This window comes from Thalassophryne amazonica, chromosome 8, assembly GCF_902500255.1.
Source record: "Thalassophryne amazonica chromosome 8, fThaAma1.1, whole genome shotgun sequence".
Taxonomy (NCBI): domain Eukaryota; kingdom Metazoa; phylum Chordata; class Actinopteri; order Batrachoidiformes; family Batrachoididae; genus Thalassophryne; species Thalassophryne amazonica.
The window spans coordinates 52,827,345-52,847,001 of NC_047110.1; the positions used below are offsets into that span (position 1 = coordinate 52,827,345).

Below are 19,657 nucleotides of genomic sequence, written 5' to 3' on the forward strand. Positions count from 1 at the left end.
CTGTGGACAAGGTGTGTGGGCTTCAAAGGCAATGAAGGAGCCAGCCGAGTGAGAAAAAAGGGGCTGGGGTGGTTGGATTCTTTTTTTTTCTTTTCGTTTTTAGTACTTACTTTCATATTGGCACGATATGTGAACACAAATGCACATAATCAGTTTGCAGAAAGAGAGAATGTGAATCACATTAGCCCAGTTATGTCTACTGAAATTTACAGCATTCACGTCCAAGTCAAAGTAAAGAAATGTGTTTACCTAAGTATTCTTGTGGTGTGGTTACTGTCAGAATGCAAAAACATTTAGCCTAGATTCAGTGAGGTATGACATCCACATTGAGCAAATCCAAAACAACCCAATTCCTCATTTATTTCAGCCACTGGCAGATAGGAAGAAGAAGCTTCATGTACATTTGTGTTTGTTTGCAACGACTGGAACTGCAAAGCGTTATTAACTGACTGGGACGTAGATCCAAATGACGCTCAAAATAAATCTCTTATAGAAGTGCTCTGTAATTCAGCCATGCGGAAAATCCGAGACATAAGTACCAAACTTACAGTCCTCTCCGGCTGTGGTTGCACTTGTCTTTCCATGCGATGCCTGAAATTTGAACACAACGTCTGATTTCTGCCCATAAACTGACCAAATATGACTTCTGTGATCTTGAGTTCTTCTCCAGCATTACATTTCTTTCTAGCTGAATTTTGTGATAGCATTGCATCTATATCCATCTGAGGTTTTCATCGACCCACTCTTGTTATTTCCTTATAAACTGCTTAATTTCTTTTTTAACCGTATGGAGCTGTCGAGATTATATGAGCAGCAATCTGGTTTCTCTTTGTGCTGAACCACAGAGCCCCTGTCTCCCACATTTTCTGCCTGCTCACTGGTCAGATAATTTGTGGGACTACTTAATGATATTTTTCTGACAAATGCATTGTGAGCAGTTTGGTTGTGCTCAGCTACAGGCATTTTCAATAAAAATACAATTTCCTCACTGCATGAGTATGATTCATGATTGCTCAGAATATGTCACTTAATGCAGCCTAGAAAACCACACAGGAGACATCAGTCAGACTCATTCTGCTCAAGGGGGTTAGTACTATTCACCTCCATCAAATTGATATTGGATCTTAGCCGTGATGTATCATGTGTAGTCATGGTTGTAATTATGGAGCATAATAGGGAGCATGGTGGTGCCAGTGGCATGTGTGCTTGCTTCCAAAACAGAAGGTTCCTGAATTAAGCTTACTGATGCCCATAGACTTGCATCAGGAAGGATATCTGGCATAAAACCTGGGCAAAATCAACACGTGGATCCGAGAAACCTGTTATATGATTTTATCAAGCAGTAAAGTTTGATGGTCCCAAAGGAGGCATACCCAGAAGAAGAAAAAGTTGCAGTTCCTTGACTGCCCACTTGAGGCTGGCTCCAGAAAGGAGCATGTTCCCATAGAAGCCCATGTTAAAATGTCCAGGTTCAGAGCAGAAATTAAATTTATGAGTTGGTAGAAAAAAAAAAATGGTCTCTAAAAGATAATTTTACCTTCCATGACAACTGTGCGAGGGATGATTTTTTCAACATTCTTTTACAACATTTTAAGTCAACGTTTTGTGTACTTAGGGGTGTGGCCCATTTGAGTGACAGCTCACTGACTGACGGGCTAGCTGTTTTTTAGAGCATTTTATTACAAATATATGGACTGATAAAAGCTTGCTGTGTGGCGATTTTTCCTGACAGATCAGTTAAGATATCTGTCCGACAGTATTGGCATCGAGTGAAATTCATCTTATTTAATATTGTATGCTCAAGGTGTTAGCACTCTTAGCAGCTGTCAGTAGCTTAATCAGTTGCTGTCAGTAGCTTAATCAATTAGGTCCAGTTCATCTAAGATTACTGAGGAAATAAGCGGGCCATAATTTTTAATGCTCACACCAAAGCAAATCATTATAAGACCCACCACAATCAATCAATCAATCAATTTTTTTTTATATAGCGCCAAATCACAACAAACAGTTGCCCCAAGGCGCTTTATATTGCAAGGCACACACAGTTCCCACACAGTTCCCAAAACATGAACCAAGGTTAACCTGTGAGATTAGCTTGTAGGAAACTCAAAGATAAGTAGCGTGTCCTGTCCAGGCCATGCATACTGACACCTCTTTATTCAAACATGGATGAGTCATGACAAAAGCAGGAGTACATGCTGCCAATATGGCAACAACCAGAACAGCAATTTATTGGCTTCAAAATGGCTCTCCCAGGTCTCTATAGAAAACCTGTGGATGATGTCATGCAGGGTTTGTCCAGTATATATATATATATATATATATATATATATATATATATATATATATATATATATATATATATATATATATATATATATATATATATATATATATATATATACATATATACACACACACACACACACACACACACACACACACACACACACACACACACACACACACAATCTGAAGATTCCAGACACCCCTAAAGTGGACCGTGATGTTTTTTTGTGAGTTGAATGTCTCTTCTATCTGTCTCACTCCCATCACTACAATACCTCTTTTAAGTCAAATGCCCAGTGGTGTCACCCAGGGATACTTTAGGAGGTGAATATAAGAAGGATTCTAGCTCATTTCTAACACTTTACCTTGTGTTTATGAATCAATTTTATTTATATAGCGCCAAATCACAACAAACAGTTGCCCCAAGGCGCTTTATATTGCAAGGCAAAAGCCATACAATAATTACAGAAAAACCCCAACGGTCAAAATGACCCCCTGTGAGCAAGCACTTGGCGACAGTGAGAAGGAAAAACTCCCTTTTAACAGGAAGAAACCTCCAGCAGAACCAGGCTCAGGGAGGGGCAGTCTTCTGCTGGGACTGGTTGGGGCTGAGGGGAGAGAATCAGGAAAAAGACATGCTGTGGAGGGGAGCAGAGATCAATCACTAATGATTAAATGCAGAGTGGTGCATACAGAGCAAAAAGAGAAAAAACACTCAGTGCATCATGGCAACCCCCCAGCAGTCTAAGTCTATAGCAGCATAACTAAGGGATGGTTCATGGTCACCTGATCCAGCCCTAACTATAAGCTTTAGCAAAAAGGAAAGTTTTAAGCTTAATCTTAAAAAGTAGAGAGGGTGTCTGTCTCCCTGATCCAAATTGGGAGCTGGTTCCACAGGAGAGGAGCCTGAAAGCTGAAGGCTCTGCCTCCCATTCTACTCTTAAAAACCCTAGGAACTACAAGTAAGCCTGCAGTCAGAGCGAAGCGCTCTATTGGGGTGATATGGTACAATGAGGTCCCTAAGATAAGATTGGACCTGATTATTCAAAACCTTATAAGTAAGAAGAAGAATTTTAAATTCTATTCTAGAATTAACAGGAAGCCAACGAAGAGAGACCGATATGGGTGAAATATGCTCTCTCCTTCTAGTCCCCGTCAGTACTCTAGCTGCAGCATTTTGAATTAACTGAAGGCTTTTCAGGGAACTTTTAGGACAACCTGATAATAATGAATTACAGTAGTCCAGCCTAGAAGAAATAAATGCATGAATTAGTTTTTCAGCATCACTCTGAGACAAGACCTTTCTAATTTTAGAGATATTGCGCAAATGCAAAAAAGCAGTCCTAAATATTTGCATAATATGCGCACTGAATGACATATCCTGATCAAAAATGACTCCAAGATTTCTCACAGTATTACTAGAGGTCAGGGTAATGCCATCCAGAGTAAGGATCTGGCTAGACACCATGTTTCTAAGATTTGTGGGGCCAAGTACAATAAGTTTAGTTTTATCTTAATTTAAAAGCAGGAAATTAGAGGTCATCCATGTCTTTAAGTCTTTAAGACATTCCTGCAGTTTAACTAATTGGTGTGTGTCCTCTGGCTTCATGGATAGATAAAGCCAGGTATCATCTGCTTAACAATGAAAATTTAAGCAATGCTTTCCTAATAATACTGCCTAAGGGAAGCATGTATAAAGTGAATAAAATTGGTCCTAGCACAGAACCTTGTGGAACTACATAATTAACCTTAGTCTGTGAAGAAGACTCCCCATTTACATGAACAAATTGTAATCTATTAGATAAATATGATTCACACCACCGCAGCGCAGTGCCTTTAATACCTATGGCATGCTCTAATCTCTGTAATAAAATTTTATGGTCAACAGTATCAAAAGCAGCACTGAGGTCTAACAGGACAAGCAAAGAGATGAGTCCACTGTCTGAGGCCATAAGAAGATCATTTGTAACCTTCACTAATGCTGTTTCTGTACTATGATGAATTCTAAAACCTGACTGAAACTCTTCAAATAGACCATTCCTCTGCAGATGATCAGTTAGCTGTTTTACAACTACCCTTTCAAGAATTTTTGAGAGAAAAGGATAGCTGGGTCAAGTGATGGCTTTTTAAGTAATGGTTTAATTACTGCCACCTTAAAAGCCTGTGGTACATAGCCAACTAATAAAGATAGATTGATCATATTTAAGATCGAAGCATTAATTAATGGTAGGGCTTCCTTGAGCAGCCTGGTAGGAATGGGGTCTAATAGACATGTTGATGGTTTGGAGGAAGTGACTAATGAAAATAACTCAGAACAATCGGAGAGAAAGAGTCATCACAACAAACTTGCCTCAAGGCGCTTCACACAAGTAAGGTCTAACCTTACAAACCCCTAGAGCAAGCACAGAGGTGACAGTGGTAAGGAAAAACTCCCTCTGATGATTTGAGGAAGAAACCTCAAGCAGACCAGACTGAAAGGGGCGACCCTCTGCTTGGGCCATGCTACCGACAGTTTACAATACAAATACACAGGTAATTTCTAGAAGGACAGGTAGTTTCCAACTTCTGCCTTAAGTTACAGTTGAACTAATATTTCCTGGTGAAAGCAAATATTTGCATTACCTAATGTCAAATAACAGATCTTAGGTAAGGCATTGACCCACAGATTGACAGTGTATCATTGATACTGTGTATAGTTGGATAAGATCTGCTATACTATCAGGGTATCTAGAAAAAGATTTAATTAAATTCAGCAATCATGCAATATCATGAAGTTAATGAGCTGACTTGCATTTCATTTGTATAAAATGAGAATGGGCTAATTAGTTGGGTCATCCTTAACTCGTGTATCCCTACAATAATTTGTGCACCATAAATTACGAGCGAATGTGTGTGTACGTGTTTTACTTGCAAATAACAACAGTCACATTACGTTAAACTATGAAACCGATGCCAGTGATTATAATAATCTTGATATTTAATAAAGGGATGTAATAACGCAGGACACATTAAAAGAAGCCCTGGGTGACTGAGAGAGGTGAGATGATGTTGTGGCTCAAGAAAAAGAGAAAAGACCAGAAGCTGGGAGAGAGTCCCATTTCATCAGAAAAATGCCTGAGTCAGGAGAACCATTAGACACACTGAGTCACAGGGAGAGGCTGTAAAAACAGATCTGGGTTCAGCTCGGCCGAAAGTACCATTCAAAAAGAAGAGCCAAAGTAGAGGAGAACAGAACAATACAAAGACCATTAACAAAACCTACATTTTCGCCAACAGTTTCTGCCAGAAAATACACACAACATTGTTTTTTTGTTTGTTTTTTTAAAGCCAGCACATGAACAGTTTTCCGTTAGTGCAACAACCTTTCCTTTGTGTGCACAAATGAGTCCTTTGCAAATGGAGCCTTTTTGAAAACCAGTAAGAAGAAGTAAGTCATTTAAGCAAGAAACAAGTCTCACAATGAGCTCTCAGCAAAGAAACAGACACAAACTTCATCGTGCGAGAAGCTTCAGTGTTAAAGTATCATCCACCTTTTGAACTCATCTAATTAAGGGCAGTGATGCCGGTAACGCGTTACTCTAATCTGACCACTTTTTTTAGTAACGAGTAATCTAACGCGTTAATCTTTCCAAATCAGTAATCAGATTAAAGTTACTTCTCCATGCCACTGTGCGTTACTATTATTTTTCATTGTGGGTCGATAGCAGCGTTAAACTTGGTCCGTGGGCAGGAGGTCGGGGTTCGACTGAACTGCCCACTTTCAGTGAGCTGTGAGCTTATCATCCGCGGTTTTTTGCAGCTGCTCGACTCGTCGTCACCTCTTAAAGCACGGTGATCAGCACACCTGCACTGAGCTTTACAAAGACATTTTTATACTTTTTTTCCTCCTTTATTTAGAATTCTGAGCTGAGCCGCTCTGTATCTGCACGTTAAAACAGCTGATCCTCCGCGACGCGTCAACAACTAACACTATTTTCCACTAAAATGCACCTAAACTCTCTTTCTGAGGACCACATGATGTGAAAACACAATAAAACTTTCTTACCTGTAAATCTGGTCACGTTTTCTGCATAAATAAATGTTATCCATTCTTTGTGCTCAAACGCCAATGTAGGGGCGAATCCAGATGGAATGGGGGTGTGGGGCAAGGATGTGCCCCCCTCACAACACCCCTAGATTAAAGGTCCAGTTTTGAAGCCTTTTTTTACTACAACTACTAATACTACTTAAAATAATATTAATTTCGACAAGTAAAATATTTAGAGAGAATTTAAATGTTAGAAAAATGCTAGAATGAATTTAATAGTTACATTTATAAACAATGTAGGTTCGAAATTGCAAATTTTACTGTTACAGTGCTGTCAACAGTTAAATATGAGGTCAAGAAAGAGGTCTTTATTTTACTTTTTATAAAACAAGTATTTATTTTCATTGAAGTCAAGAAAGGGTGACTATAAAGTAAGTTTTGGCAAAACAGGTATCATTGTCATGTTGAGGTGGCAGAGGGTTGTTGTCGGCAGCTGGGAAAAGTAACTAAAAAAGTAACTAGTAATCTAACTTAGTTACTTTTACAATTGAGTAATCAGTAAAGTAACTAAGTTACTTTTTCAAGGAGTAATCAGTAATCAGTAATTGGATTACTTTTTCAAAGTAACTGTGGCAACACTGATTAAGGGTAATGGCGTGGGGGGGATGGGGGGGTAGCATCAAAAAGCCGCCTTTCCTCCCTGCCAATACCTTGATTTGAACTGATCTTAATTTCAGATTAAAATGATTTCATTCCAATATCTATGCATAAGAGAACCACACACTGGGTAAATTAATCTGCACAGGGACGCGAATCTGTGCCATGATACCAAGTAAACGAAAAGAAAAAACCTGCATGGCGCATCTTACAAAGATATAGGCTAATCTAATTAAATTAACTAAAGCTCATCAAAATCTGCTGTGTTTAAGGTGTGACATCAAAAACATTTTCAGACCACTAATATAAATCATCAGCTGCTTCCTGTGTGTAACAGGGCAGTCAGCAAATGGCATTAATTCTATAAAAACAAACATTTTGGATTGTGATGGCTAAAGGTGAGGACCAGTGAATCTCCTACGTCGGGTCCTGCTGGTGTCTGCTAATACAATAGTTATTCTTTCGTACATTCATTTATATATAAATAGGTATATTGGTGCAGTGCAACATACCTGGACTTGTTGAGGCAGGCGCATATAAAGTATGTCTTTTGTTTGCACTTGATTTATGAAGTCTTGCTGCTCATCTATGGGTTGTGGTAGCCACGAAGGCTACTGTTGCTTGTCTTTATAACAAGTATTAATATTTGCAGCCCTGCAGAGCTCACTTACAGAACGTGTGGGTGTGGCCTACAGAGTACAGACTGGCTAAGTGGGCGTGTCTAATAAAGAGAGACGAAGTTCATATATGGACTTCTATGACATACCTCAGTGAAACCTAAAACACCCCGTTACTGGTCTAATTTTTGCTGACAGCGATGGAGATTATACATGCACATAAGTATGATTGTGAGACTTTAACATTAAAACTTAAACATTAAATAAATATATATCTTGCTGACCACCTAACTCCCCAAATGTCCAAAAATAACAGGTCTGCTTACCCAGTGGTGGCCACAGTTCTGCTAATCCGCTAACCCCTAATTAGTGAAGCTAACATTTTTGTTTGTGGATTTGTTTCAGCTAACTTTGAAAACCATCAGCAGACCAATTAGCTTCTGCTAAATGTATTTCCACTAACATTTTTTTTTTTTTTTTTTTTTTGGCTGGTAAAGTGAGTACATTTAATGGTCAAAAATGTCATAAAATCATACATGTTGGTTCCTGTTTATGAATGCAGAGAGCTAGCTAACACTTCCGGTTCACAGGTCAAAGCACCCAAGCCCTGCTGTTGTTGCAACATAAAGCTGAAAGAAGTTATACTGTAAACAAAACCGTTATCGCTGACCAAACGGTCCCCCTAAAAAAAAATAAATAAATAAATCAGTCCCCCCTGATTACGCGGTTCACGGATTAACACCTCATTTCTGATTCAAACTGCACACCAGTCATCATCTATCTCAGCAACAGATATCTGAAGCTTTTGTACAACAATCATTTCCACATAAATTCAGCATTATTTTATCATAATAGGCAGCAGAAGAGATCAGAGCGTCGCAGCTAAAGGAGCTGCTATCTGATGCGTTCACTGCGCATCGGACATTTCAAAGCGTCACGGAATTTTGCCTCATATCTGCTTAAAACTGACTTTAGAATGATTTAAGAGGTTTTACCTTTATCATCTGATGGTTAATAATCCCATTAATTCATTTGATTGCGTTTGGTGAAGAGACTCCATCTCAGACGTGCTGCTGTGGTCTGAAATGATGCATGTGCAGATCCAAAAGGTGGACTGATTTTTAGGGACGGACCATTCAGTATGTAAGCAGCTTAAAAGTCAATATTTTTATTTATTTATTTTTTGTGCATTTGTTTTGTGTTTGCGTGTTGTGTTTTGTGTCCTGGGAATGCCCAGCAGCCCCTGCAGCGCTTAAACTCGAAACTGGTTTATGGAGTAGCCGACACTAAGCCGAAGGGGCCGCAAAGAGTCAATACTAAAAGTTAGCGGTAACTTCTGCTAAAGTTTTTAGCAGTTTATCAGTTTAGCATTATAAAATTAACTTTTCAGTTAGCAGTTTAATAGTTATCTACGTTTTTCAGTTATCTGTGCCCACCACTGTGCTTACCACTCCAACACTATGTTACTAGCGTCACAAAAGAGGCAATTCAAATTCAAAATTTTGGATTTGCATACTAGTTAATGAAAATGATACATATCCATCTAGTACCTATTTTTAAACAGTTTGAGAGAGACTTTTAAGTTAGAATATAATATTAATTTCAAATATGATTTTACCAATATACTTACGAACCACTAAGCATCACTGGCTACATTTACATGCCATTGAGTATTCCCTGAAAACTCCCTTCTGTCTGATCATTTCTTAATAACATTTACATTTACTCTGATGGACTACCCAGCAGTGAGGAATAAGTTTCATTACACCAGAAGTCTTTCAGAAAGCGCTGTAACTAGGTTTAAGGATATGATTCCTTCTTTATGTTCTCTAATGCCATATACCAACACAGTGCAGAGTAGCTACCTAAACTCTGTAAGTGAGATAGAGTATCTCGTCAATAGTTTTACATCCTCATTGAAGACAACTTTGGATGCTGTAGCTCCTCTAAAAAAAGAGAGCTTTAAATCAGAAGTGCCTGACTCCGTGGTATAACTCACAAACTTGTAGCTTAAAGCAGATAACCCGTAAGTTGGAGAGGAAATGGCGTCTCACTAATTTAGAAGATCTTCACTTAGCCTGGAAAAAGAGTCTGTTGCTCTATAAAAAAGCCCTCCGTAAAGCTAGGACATCTTTCTACTCATCACTAATTGAAGAAAATAAGAACAACCCCAGGTTTCTTTTCAGCACTGTAGCCAGGCTGACAAAGAGTCAGAGCTCTATTGAGCTGAGTATTCCATTAACTTTAACTAGTAATGACTTCATGACTTTCTTTGCTAATAAAATTTTAACTATTAGAGAAAAAATTACTCATAACCATCCCAAAGACATATCGCTATCTTTGGCTGCTTTCAGTGATGCCGGTATTTGGTTAGACTCTTTCTCTCCGATTGTTCTGTCTGAGTTATTTTCATTAGTTACTTCATCCAAACCATCAACATGTCTATTAGACCCCATTCCTACCAGGCTGCTCAAGGAAGCCCTACCATTATTTAATGCTTCGATCTTAAATATGATCAATCTATCTTTGTTAGTTGGCTATGTACCACAGGCTTTTAAGGTGGCAGTAATTAAACCATTACTTAAAAAGCCATCACTTGACCCAGCTATCTTAGCTAATTATAGGCCAATCTCCAACCTTCCTTTTCTCTCAAAAATTCTTGAAAGGGTAGTTGTAAAACAGCTAACTGATCATCTGCAGAGGAAGGGTCTATTTGAAGAGTTTCAGTCAGGTTTTAGAATTCATCATAGTACAGAAACAGCATTAGTGAAGGTTACAAATGATCTTCTTATGGCCTCGGACAGTGGACTCATCTCTGTGCTTGTTCTGTTAGACCTCAGTGCTGCTTTTGATACTGTTGACCATAAAATTTTATTACAGAGATTAGAGCATGCCATAGGTATTAAAGGCACTGCGCTGCGGTGGTTTGAATCATATTTGTCTAATAGATTACAATTTGTTCATGTAAATGGGGAATCTTCTTCACAGACTAAAGTTAATTATGGAGTTCCACAAGGTTCTGTGCTAGGACCAATTTTATTCACTTTATACATGCTTCCCTTAGGCAGTATTATTAGACGGTATTGCTTAAATTTTCATTGTTACGCAGATGATACCCAGCTTTATCTATCCATGAAGCCAGAGGACACACACCAATTAGCTAAACTGCAGGATTGTCTTACAGACATAAAGACATGGATGACCTCTAATTTCCTGCTTTTAAACTCAGATAAAACTGAAGTTATTGTACTTGGCCCCACAAATCTTAGAAACATGGTGTCTAACCAGATCCTTACTCTGGATGGCATTACCCTGACCTCTAGTAATACTGTGAGAAATCTTGGAGTCATTTTTGATCAGGATATGTCATTCAAAGCGCATATTAAACAAATATGTAGGACTGCTTTTTTGCATTTACGCAATATCTCTAAAATCAGAAAGGTCTTGTCTCAGAGTGATGCTGAAAAACTAATTCATGCATTTATTTCCTCTAGGCTGGACTATTGTAATTCATTATTATCAGGTTGTCCTAAAAGTTCCCTAAAAAGCCTTCAGTTAATTCAAAATGCTGCAGCTAGAGTACTGACAGGGACTAGAAGGAGAGAGCATATCTCACCCATATTGGCCTCTCTTCATTGGCTTCCTGTTAATTCTAGAATAGAATTTAAAATTCTTCTTCTTACTTATAAGGTTTTGAATAATCAGGTCCCATCTTATCTTAGGGACCTCGTAGTACCATATCACCCCAATAGAGCGCTTCGCTCTCAGACTGCAGGCTTACTTGTAGTTCCTAGGGTTTGTAAGAGTAGAATGGGAGGCAGAGCCTTCAGCTTTCAGGCTCCTCTCCTGTGGAACCAGCTCCCAATTCAGATCAGGGAGACAGACACCCTCTCTACTTTTAAGATTAGGCTTAAAACTTTCCTTTTTGCTAAAGCTTATAGTTAGGGCTGGATCAGGTGACCCTGAACCATCCCTTAGTTATGCTGCTATAGACGTAGACTGCTGGGGGGTTCCCATGATGCACTGTTTCTTTCTCTTTTTGCTCTATATGCACCACTCTGCATTTAATCATTAGTGATCGATCTCTGCTCCCCTCCACAGCATGTCTTTTTCCTGGTTCTCTCCCTCAGCCCCAACCAGTCCCAGCAGAAGACTGCCCCTCCCTGAGCCTGGTTCTGCTGGAGGTTTCTTCCTGTTAAAAGGGAGTTTTTCCTTCCCACTGTAGCCAAGTGCTTGCTCACAGGGGGTCGTTTTGACCGTTGGGGTTTTACATAATTATTGTATGGCCTTGCCTTACAATATAGAGCGCCTTGGGGCAACTGTTTGTTGTGATTTGGCGCTATATAAAAAATTGATTGATTGATTGATATTCCGGATAAGGTCAATATTCCGGTTTCTGAATCATTAGGAATAACCCGTTTACAAGCCTAAGCAGACAGAGTTACTCCTGTATACATGGTAACAGGTATCATTTGGAATATCCCCATCTAAACAGCGACGCACGTCTTCCACCGGTGCTTGATTTGGTCTGGTATTCGTGCAAATCCTGCTTCACATAACTTTTCGACCACCTTCTTGTAAATGTCACTATCTTGGTACTTTCTACCAACAATAAAAGACATTATATTCATGCCTTTCATGATACTAATGAAGTACAGTGGTCCCTCGTTTATCGCGGGAGTTATGTTCTAAAAATAACCCGCAATAGGCGAAATCCGCAAAGTAGTCAGCGTTAGTTTTTACATTTATTATAGATGTTTTAAGGCTGTAAAACCCCCCACTACACACTTTATACACTTTTCTGAAACAGGCATTAACATTTTCTCACTTTTCTCTCCTGTATAAACACTCTTTTTTCTTCCGGGCGAGAAGATTATAAACAGACACATGCAGAACACAATGCAGGTGCTCTCCCTTCGCTCACTGCCTCCGGGGGTCCGGATACGGGACCCGCAAAGAATCCAAGTCATGGCCACGGAGCTCTGCAGCTGGGGTATACCGAGACCCTGCGGTGCTGTGGATTTTTCCACCAGAAATCTATCCTTGCAGGCTACCAGAGCGCTCAGCAACAAAACAGCGAGCGTAGTCTCTGGACCTGTTGCCAGAGTTGGCGCAGCTCCGCACAGCAGAGAGGGGGGCGGTGTGAGTGGCCCGCTGCGGCGTTTACCAAGCCCACAGACTCAGTAAGCGCATCGTAGGCAGTGAGAGCAATCGTGGTGATGCCGACCGGTGCCGCGACCGACCCGCCTGAAAAGGATGCAGAACACAATGCGCTGTTTATCTCTGCTTCTGTGGTGTTCGGTGGGTTGCATGCGCCGCATACAAGTAGTTGCCGTACTCAAAAGACCAAGATTCCTTGTGGATAGGACATGCGCAGAACACAAAATAATGTTCCTTTCTATGGGGATATCCCAATGCGCGTTTATATGACCTGATATTCAGGTTAGAAAAGGAGTAACTCAGGGGTCATATTCGGGTTTTTAAAAACCGGAATATGAGCATATTTGGGTGTTTGCGGGTGTTTACATGGCCGTGCGCAACTGGGTTATTGCTAATATTCCAGTTATGAAAGGGTTATTGGCTGCATGTAAATGTAGTCACTTAGGGACCACCAGTGGGCTGCAGACCACTCTTTGAGAAAGGCGGGCACAGAGTGACGAAAAGAAGCTCACGGCAAACGCAAAGAGATTTTGTGAGTGCGCTCCCTCTTTAATGTCCAGCTCCTCCTCACCAGCAGCCTTTAATGGACACCTGAGTGACACGGTTTATTAAATCTAAAGAATACTACACGGAGGAAAAGATAGCTGGGGGAGTTTGAAATAGACAACCCGAGGTGGGGCTCAACATATCCTCAATTAAGCTTCTTCCAAGCTGCGAGCCTGTTGAAGAGGCCTCTATCTGCCACAGCCAGCTTGTCAAATACATACCTTTTACCTCATTACCTGCTCAGCACAGCCATTATTGAAGGAAATGGGGTGAACGCAAGATAAGCACCAAAGAATTCCTGTGCTGAACACAAACGGCCAGCCTGCTTCCTCCTGATAAAAAGGAAACATCAGCACAGAGTCCACAATACTTCCTGCTCTCAGTGAACTCTGCAGCAAACAGCTGCCCCGCTCTTGGGTCACCGAGTACTTCCTGACTCCATTGGAGACACGCAAAGGCTGAAGGAAAGCACTTTTTTGCAGTATTTTATCTGGCGCTCAGAGGCGAGCCAACAGCATGACCTTTACCAACTAAACACGGCGTTCATCACACACCCTATCAAACCGCAAAGCTCGGACACCGAGCGCCAACATCCAACATGCATCTTCATGGCATGAATGGGGCTGTTGAAAAATATACCTCTCCAGGGGTAAATTATTTCTGCCAGCTGAAGAGCAAATTCATTTTCTCATGTCTGCTGACAACAAAGATGGTGAAGCCATTACTCCTCTCAGGCCTCGGCACCACACATTAAATGAAGGGTCCGCTAGAAATCGAAAAAAAGCATTGAGCAAATAGATACTCCATTTAGTTCCAGGCTCTACACGGGAGCGGTGATACCACGGCAGAGATGATGCATGGAAACCGAGTGCAGAGTGATGACCCAGCCTGGTTTTCCTCCGCTTTGACGCTCCAAACCCTTCGATATGGATACAGACGTGATCCGCAGGTCGGATGAGGATGGAACGGAACGAGCAAGAAGAAGAACAGAGTGGGGGGGGGGGGGGGGGGGGGGGGGTGAGAAAGGACTGGGAGAAAGCATATAGATGAGGTGATATTGAAGGTGTAAAGTGAGGTTGTGGTGAGGAAATGGTGCGGGATGAATCGCTGTCAGTGAAATCAGGGCAAGTGATCAAACGACCGGTCGAAAAGCCGGCGTCTGCTGACACGACTGCAAATGAGGCTGCTTAAAGGAGAGAGGCAAGATGGGAGGCAGCGCTCCGCATGGAACTGCAGATTAATTTCAGCACTTTAATGAGTCTGTCGAGCTAGGCCGCCACACGCCGCTCACCTACTCCTCCCGCTCAGCACCAAGTGCCACATACCACATTTCACACTTTTAGGTGTCAGTCCAGGACTAGCACTCAACTCCTACTATATTATCATTTGTTTGGCTCTTTGTTTTATCACTGCAAGAGAGCGATTAAGTGCAACACATTACCAGATCGTGTAATTAGAATGAGGGCACTGATCACCAGTGGAACGTCTCACACCAGGTGTTTCGTGTCTGTAGGCGGAATAAAAATACCAGCTTGCGCGTTGGAGTTTTGACTCAAGTTTGCTTTTTGCTCATTTCCATCATCTGTGGTGCACATAGGAAACCAAACACATTTATTCTGTGTGTAAATGACACTATAGGTTTACTAAATCTGTTTGCTTTTCTGCCTATCTCCCAGACAGAACTCCTGTGTCTGAGCAACAAAAAGTATTTCCCAACACTCGCATGCATCAAGCTAAAGAAAGAAAAGCTTCAGGCGGAGTTTAGTCATCCATGTTGGCAGCTGCTCTAAAAGCATCAATATTACTGCTTCTTTTCTTTTCTTTTTTCTGACAAGGCAAATGTTCACCCACAGCAGAGTGAACAAACACGCCTCTGTTCCTAGTTTGCTTGCCTGTTTTTTGGACAAATTGTTAACTTGGTTTGACGAAGGAGAGGAGAATCACAGCAGCAAACAAGTGATAAGAGACAACAAAAAAAAACCCCAGCAGGGCTGCAACTCACCATTACCAACAACGCCCATGAATCCATTAATTTCTTCTTTCTAATCTCTAAATGCCTTTTATCATTTCACCGACTAGCATTCACAAAATACTGACAACTAGATTGCGATAGCACGCCATTTTCACGTCTGCATGCCAGCTGGTCTTCCATATTTGTTGGTGGTAGTGATGAGTGTACCACCAGGGTCCGATGTTTCATGTATAATGGAATAAAATTTGTTTTGCAGATATTCTAAATGAAAGGGCTGTCTTATGGACATGAGGAGAAGTTGTCCCCAGAGGAGCTTTGGTGTATGTATGTATAATGAAACAACATATTTCCATAATTGACCATTTTAAGATCTGAGAATATTTAAGGTCTTATTTTTTCTCCCTCATAAAAGTGACACATTACTTAAATCTTGAAAATTCGATTTTTTTTCCTCTTATATATACATATACATATATATACACACACATATGTACATATACATATATACACACACATATATAGACACACAAGGTCTGTTAGAAAAGTATCGGACCTTTTTATTTTTTTCAAAAACCTGATGGATTTGAATCACGTGTGCTTGCATGAGCCAACCTTGAACCTTCGTGCGCATGCGTGAATTTTTTCACGCCTGTTGATTGCGTCATTTGCTGGTAAGCAGCCTTTGTGTGAGGACAGGTGTAGTCTCTCATCGTTTTTTCTTTGCAAGGAAAATGGCGGAACGACTGGAGCAGCACGACTGCATCAAATTTTGCCAGACACTGGGCGACAGCCAGGTGGAAACCATTCGGATTATTCAGACGGCTTTCGGTGACGATGCTATGGGCATCACACAGATTAAGGAGCGGTACAACCGGTTTAAAGACGGCCACAATTTCTTGGATAGTCACACGACTGAAAAGCCACCGAAAGCCGTCGGAATCTTCCGAATGGTGGACGAGCTGGGCATGTCACAACATGTCCTGTGAGACTTCATCACGGAGGCACTTTTGCTCCGCCATCAGCTTCGTGCCGATGAATTTTGCTGCAACTCTTTTCATGGCAAAATCTTCTGTCACAGTGGAATGTGCCGAAAAAGTGCTAATGTCCACCTCTTCCACAATTTCTCGGATAGTCACACAACGGTCCCGCATCATCACAGTGTTCACTTTGGAAATGATCTGGTCATTACAGCATGTTGATGGCCGACCGGAGCGTGGTGCGCTCTCCACCGTTGTGCAGACGTCTTTAAACCAGTTGTATCGCTCCATAATCTGTGTGATGCCCAGAAGATCATCACCGAAAGCCGTCTGAATAATCCGAATGGTTTCCACCTGACTGTCGCCCAGTTTCTGGCAAAATTTGATGCAGTCACGCTGCTCCAGTCGTTCCGTCATTTCCTTGCAAAGAAAAAACGATGAGAGACTCCACCCATCCTCACACAAAGGCTGCTTACAAGCAAATGACACAATCGACAGGCGTGAAAAAACTCACGCATGCGCACGAAGGTTCAAGGTTGGCTCATGCAAGCACACGTGATTCAAATCCATCAGGTTTATGAAAAAATAAAAAGGTTGGATACTTTTCTAACAGACCTCATATATATGATGTCCAAAATTCGGTTTACGTTTATGAAGATCCACGCAGATTAAATGTAGCAGACATGGATTATTTATAATATTTGTTTTAGCAAGTTTTCAGAGTCTCATGCATGCAGTCTCTTATTAACATGATGAAAAGCATAAAAAAAATACATTTTGGTCGTATAATGTTCATTTGCAATTGTCATCATGTGGATTCTCTATGGTGTTTAGACTGCAGCAACTCTCTGGCACGCAAGGGATTATGGGATATCTCAATAGGGCGAATAAGGCCCAAATTTTGACCTTGGACTATCACCTTGACCTTTCTCTTGTTTCACCCACAGCAGATCCAGGGTGGATCTGCATGTTGATTTGGCACATATTTAACACCAGATGCCCTTCTTGACGCAACTCCACATTGCATGGAGAGTGGGCAGGAGTGGTCTTGAACCAGCAACCTTCCACACCGGAAGCAAGTGCACTAATCACCTGGCCACCACCCTATCACCTTGATTTCTCACATAATTTTCATAAAATTAAATAATTTTGTCCTTTGTTGAACCTCAATCCAATGAACGAGGTTCTGCTTGGATCATAACTCTCGAGTTATTTTGGACACACACCAAATCCCACATAAATATTGGATTAAATTTATTAGCAGACTCACACAGATCACAAACTACTACATTGCTGGCCTCATCCAGGACCCGACCTGTCAGTTTGAGACTCCAGCATGGGAATCCCGATTTTATCCTGATTACACCTTTTCTGCACTTTATTTTCGGACTGTTTGACTTTTTTTTTTTTTTTTTTTTTTGGAGGGGTGGGGTCACACTGTCAGCGCCTGGTTATGATGTCAAAAATATTTCTCAGAGGTTTGGTTTGGGACGATGCGCCCTAACGCACGCTGACAGGGAACTCCTGCCCTGCAGCGCAGATTTACACGTGGTGACCCTGGACATCTCTGCTGACTGAACCTTCGTGGGAATGAATGCATCTTGGAGACTCATCGCCCTGGAACCTCCCTGCTGTCAGGTTTCACAGCACATCCAATTTCTCGAAAACTCGGCACATTTAAACCAATGATTTCATGCGCACGGCTCTAGTTTACTATTTGACTTTAATTTAGAGAAGCCTAAACTTAACCAGTCTTCACTCTGATTCAAATTTCTGAAATTACTGAAAGCTCACTTTCTCTCAAATACTTTAAATACAACCAACAAAGTAGGCAGATTAATCCAACATGCGCACAATTGCAGTATGAAGTTGCGATCCTAACCCAGTGCAACAAACACACAGAAACAGAAGAAAAATCAAACTGAAAATCTACACTTCTCAAATGAACGCAGAATATTTAAGTTGGAAACACGTTTCGTACCTTAAATAGCAGCTCGCTGCAGAGATCTTTGGCTGGGAAGCGGTTTCCCTGCGCGTAAATGTCATCAAACAAATAGTCTGGACAAAAGAAGTGTAATTAAAGAAAGAAAAAAATGCTGATCGGCAGATACCCAGCAGTGTCCAACTATTAAATCCCTGCGCTCAGAGATCTGGCCGAGTACGCAGTGCTGAGTGCAGAATGGTATGCAAACAGTTTTACGCACTGAAAGCGGAGCGCTTCATCCAACTGCTGACTCTGCTCCGGGGGGCGGAGTCTCTCCGCCAACAGACACGCCCCGTTTATACCTTCCAACTTGTGACGCGTTTTACCAGCTGCTCTCAGTCACCTGTTCAAACGATCACCCAGACTCAAGATTAGTAAAACATTTTGTGCACCTTTCAGGTTAGACGTGTGATTTATTACTTTAAAGTCATAAGCGTTAGAATTTTTATTGTCAGGTTATTCTGCATAATTTCAGACCTCTTAAAAGACAATTTCACTTAAACCTTTGTCATATTCAAACATTAAAGATAGTAACAAAACCTCTGAGTCTTAGCATATGAAATCAACATGTGGCACCTAGTTCATGGTCTCACAGTTGCTTTATTTTCACGTATTTTGTATATTATGGCTCAGCACAAAATATCCTAAACATTAGGTTCATATTCCAAATACTTTTCCTTCCAGAAGTGTTTGAAAAACTGGGCATGGCACTTTTTTGGATATATGCCTATTTTCTTGCCAACTTTGAGCAGCCACATCCTTATATCATACACACACACATACATACATACACACTGAACAAAAATATAAATGCAACACTTGTTTTTGCTCCCATTTTTCATGAGCTGAACTCAAAGATCTAAAACATTTTTTATATCCACAAAAGACCCATTTCTTTCAAATATTGTTCGCAAATCTGTGTTAGTGAGCTCTTCTCCTTTGCTGAGATAATCCATCCCATCTCACAGGTGTGGCATAGTGTGCTGATTAGACAGCATGTTTATTGCACACGTGTGCCTTAGGCTGGCCACATATTAGGGCTGAAACGATTAGTCGAGTAACTCAAATAATTAGATTACAAAAAATGTTTGAGGCAAATTCTGTGCCTTGAAGCTCCATTTAACATTGTAGTACATATGCCAGACCTGTGTGTGGCGCTGTAACGTCCCCAGAAAAAAAACAGAAGAAGACTTGACCATGCACCTAAGCCGTGTAGCACAAGAAGCTACAGCTTTCCAACATGACACAAAAGAGTAAAATAAAGCCTTTTAAGAGAACGAGAGTCCACACGTATCATCTGAAATAGACTTACTGCGCATTTAAAGCAAAACTGACTCCAAATATGACCAAATTAAGTACTTTTATTTATTTCCAGAAGTGTGCTCCGTTGTCAGGTGAGTGCTGAGCTTACACCGGGAAAGATCGAAA

At 40.9% G+C, this 19,657-nt stretch overlaps 1 protein-coding gene across 2 annotated transcripts in view; it reads right to left on the reverse strand.

Annotated features, from left to right (window-relative positions):
• tspan18b (tetraspanin 18b) overlaps window positions 1-19,657 on the reverse strand; it is a 180,567-nt gene that overhangs the window by 94,122 nt on the left and 66,788 nt on the right. The window contains exon 1 of one of the 2 annotated variants that reach the window (XM_034176262.1): window positions 18,227-18,476. The exons of the other annotated variant lie outside the window; for it this stretch is intronic. The gene's annotated coding sequence lies outside the window, so the exon portion shown is untranslated. Of the gene's footprint in view, window positions 1-18,226; window positions 18,477-19,657 lie in introns of those variants that run through there. 2 annotated transcript variants of the gene reach the window in all.